Below are 4303 nucleotides of genomic sequence, written 5' to 3'. Positions count from 1 at the left end.
ACTGCACCCACCCCGAGCGACGGATTTCCTCGTCGAGGAGTTAGAGGAAGTCGACTACGATTCGGATACTTCTTATTCAGCATAGGAAGACGAGGAGGATGAGGTGCTCTAGCAGTGCGACGTGAGCATAGCTCACACCTTGTGAACACCGTATCCGTTCCCAGACTTCTCGACTTCCGGAGGAAGTGATATCGTATCCAATCGTCTCGACGAGGCTAGGAGCCGCAGTTAAAGCTGCCCACAAAGAGAAGAGGAGAGGGCGACTCTCATGCGATTGTATCCACGTTCGGACCTAGATCCTCATGTGGAATACGGCTTTCGCTCCGTGGATCCCGCTACCGAAGCAAAAGACGCGATCAGTCGATTGTTAAACGTCTTCGTAGTTGGGGCCCCGCGCCACTACGCAAGCTGAGATTGGTCAGCAGAAAGCTCTCCGAGCTCACTTCTTGATTCCCAAGTAGTTCTAATGGTTCGGTACCGCACTCGACATTGAGCTGAAAAAGGAGGCGCTCCTGTTCGCGCAATGCGGCCTATTCCTATGGTGCTCCCCCTTGCGAAACCGCTATAGATGATGAGGAGCTCTCTGAGGGATGGGTGCAGCGGAACCAAAACCTTTCCTTGCTATCTACCTTACAGCGAAGCCACAACGAAGTAAACGTGCGCGTAGAACGCCATTTTTGACTTGAGTTGCCAAACTCAAGGCGCAATGCCGACTTCCTGCGTATTGTCACCCTGCGATATATAGACCAATCCATAACTCCTCCGCGAGTTCTGTGGTTTCTTACACGTGTGAGTTAACGACCACAGCAGCTTAGGGCCATAATTTGATCTCGGCCCATGGCCCATGGCCCTCCGGCTTCCCGGGATACTGCCGAGAAGCACGGGGCGCACGACGACGCGATGCCATATAATCTCTCTTATCATAAGCGTCTACCATGTCTGGGCAGTCTTGCCGAAGTGGCACCTCAAACTCCCACGAGTTCTCGGAGTCTGGGTATCGCCGCCACTTCACAAGATATTAAGCTAGACCCTGTCGACGACGTCGACCCACAAGGTGTTTATCCACATGATAGCGGACGCCACCATTCTCATCTAAGATCAGGACGCCTCGCGCCATCAGACGCTCCGCGCTTCTCGGCAAAAGCGAGGGAAGTAGAAGTATCATGAGCTAAGCTCAAGCAGTGGTCCTGAGCTCTTGTGATTGCATACACAAAGCTCGCGGGATCGTTAGGGGTTAACCCATACGTCGTGGGGCGACAATCCGAAGTAAGTCGACAGAAGAGCCAACGGCGGACAATGACGACTTTGTCGATCGCCGTCCAGTGACTTGCGAATCTTTTCGAGCTATGGAGAACGAAGTCCGTCGTCATCGGTATTCCGCCGAGCATTATTCCGAGGTCGCCTACGGCTGTGCGGAAGACCTCGAGAGCCTGGAAGACTTTGTGTATCAACTGTCTCACGATGAGGATTATCGCACTCTGTCGGAGTGGCTCCTAGCCGTCGGGCAGACGAATACGTCACTTCGTGAGACGGTGGAGCGCCTTGCGCTGTTGAAAGCGAAATCGTTGCCTCTGTGCTCTGAACGAGTTGCTGGTTCGTATTCTGGGTGGCCGAGCGCTTTTGGGTGCCGCTTTGGCGCCAACGCTTCCGCGTTCACTTGCGCCCCTGGCTCCGGATCCCGGGACGGCTCAAGGAAGTTCACATAAAACACCAGGTGGGTTTGCATCCTTCTCGGAAGGTTCAGCGTATGCGCAAGCCCCCTCCCTTAACCACGACCATAAAATTTCTAATAAATCATGGACGGAGCTTTGTCTTAAAGACAGCAGAGACTGCATATGTAGGAAGGTTTTTTAGCGTTTATTAACAGCAGGTCTCCGCCCTCAAAGTTTTCCACATTTTTCCGCTTCATCTATCTACATATTCTTTCTGCATGTCTTGGCTTCCAACCAACGCATCGCAAACGTGTCGTAGGACACTCAGTCTGCTAGATAAGAGGCCCTCGACTTCTCCAAAGACAGTAAGGGGCTGATATCAGCTGGCCGTTCAGCTTTTCCTCCTTCACCAAGCCCTGAGCCATGGGATGGCGGTGTCAGCGGGACGCGATTATCGTTCGCGTAGAATGGCGTGTAGAATGGCGTGTAGCCGGTACCGCATCATTTCAAGCAAGCTCTACGAGTGGCAAGATGGTGCTCCAGCGCTTCGGCGTCTTAGCGCAGACGCTGCGAATTACGTCTTTAACGACGCGATTCACAAGCTTAGTTCGACTATCGGTCTGCGGATAATCTGCTGTTGACATGGCCAGCTTGGTGCCCAGCATCCTGAAGATTATACGCCATAACTCCCCAGTGAAGCGCAGTCTCTGTTAGAGAAAATTGACTACCAGAGTCCATGTTGTCGAAAGGCACGATCAACAAACAGCGACGCTGTGTCCATACCGTCGATAGTGTCTGGCACTACCGCAATATGAGCCATCTTGCTCAAATAGACCACAAAACCCACCACATCCCGTTGCCCGCCGAGTCCTTCGCAAGCCAAACACAATGTCCACTACCAACACCCGGAGGGTACCGGTAACCTGGGCCAGCGGCATCACCACATTCTGATAGGATTTCACCCTCTGAAACGTCTCACACGTGCGCACATATGTGCTCGTCTATTTGTACAGCTTGAGCCACCAATAACGACAACTCGCCAAACCGTACGTCTTCTCACGACCGAGATGACCATTAAATGGGGGTATCGTGGGCCGCATAGTGGATGCGATATTTCAAATCCTCATCACGAGGAACCACGATTCGTAATGTATCCGTTGAATCGGTGCTATATTACAGAACCGGTTATTCAATGAATATCGGTGTAACCGTGCGCGCAAACGCGCCAACAATTTTTTGTCCGAGTTTCCAAACTCGTTGCTCCCGAGAGCCTGTAGCCGCGCGGCGCGGATCAATTCCGTCACTGACGACGTCACCGCTGCGTGACGACGCATCAGCCAAAAAGAATTTTGGAGGCAAAGTATTTTTTTCGGCTAATACTTTGCCTCGAAAATTCTATCCGCAACGAAGGAGAGCCATCTGACCATCGTAAGACGACCGAGTCGCAGTGCATGGTGATGCATGATCTGTGTAGATCACAAACGGCTTGAAGCCGAGTAGGTGCACCCTGGACTTGGCAAGTGCGTACTTCATCGCAAGTAATTCCTTGTCGTAAAATGGAAATTCCCTCTCCGCAGCCTTAAGCTGGCGAGATTTGAACGCGATCACCCGATATCGCCCTTATGTGTCTGCTAGCAGCAGTGCACAACCGATGGCAAACTCCAAAGCATCACAGACAACACTTAAAGGACGATCGGGGTCTGACAACGCCAGTACTGGTGCATGATGGGGTCTGTCTTTGAACCCGTCAAAAGCCTCCGGATGTTCGGTGTTCCAACACCATTCCGTATCCTTCTTATGGAGATTCGACAATAGCCATACCATTCCGCATAATTTGCGCTATACTTTTGCAAGTAGTTGACGAGGCTAAGCCACTTGCGCAAGTCCCTCTGGTTCTTTGGAGCCGGCCAGTCCACAATGACCTCGACCTTAACGAGATCCGCTTGAAGGCTACGCTTTTCAATGAAGCACCCTAAAAAGTGTATTTCCTCAACGCCGAAGGTGCACTTATCGGTATTAGCATACAGCTTATTCGTATCGAGCACCGCTCTCAAATGGACGATATGGTTTTCCTCATCTGTCCTCCCGTGCTTCGCACGACTGTGGACGAAGAATTCGTCGAGGTATATTTATGCATAGGCCCGGTGGGGCTTGAAACCGCGTCACAAGACGATTAATGCTGCTGGTGCATTTGACAAGCCCCTAGGGCATCACCAGCCACTCCCCAGAGCATCCCGCTCGGAGTACTCATCGCTGTCAGCGGAATGTCACTCTGTCTCACAAGCAGTTGGTAATGACCATCGACCAAGTCGAGTGCGATGTACTTGATACAGCCAACCATATTGTTCGAACACCCTTCCTTGAAATCGGCGTCTGTGTCAAATGTTGGCAGCATTTTGCTTATTGTAAGCGTGAACGGTACGCCACTTGCCGTTCGGCTTCTGGTCACAAAACGTGAGTGTCAAATTGTATTTACTTGCACAGACCATTCCTGCCTCGTGCTTCGCACAGAAATAGGCGGCAATGACGTCACGCTGCTCCCTGGACGGGGGCCATTGGCGTGTTACGCAGTATTTGGTTCCCGGATCCAGTTCAATTTCATGATGTACACCTCGGTCCGGAGGTAGGACCGACTACGGGCTTTTGGAGAC

The sequence above is a fragment of the Plasmopara halstedii genome (genome assembly GCF_900000015.1).
Source record: "Plasmopara halstedii genome assembly, contig: Scaffold_2386, whole genome shotgun sequence".
NCBI lineage: Eukaryota > Oomycota > Peronosporomycetes > Peronosporales > Peronosporaceae > Plasmopara > Plasmopara halstedii.
The sequence above is the reverse complement of the archived record's forward strand: the minus strand, read 5'-3'. Positions refer to the sequence as shown.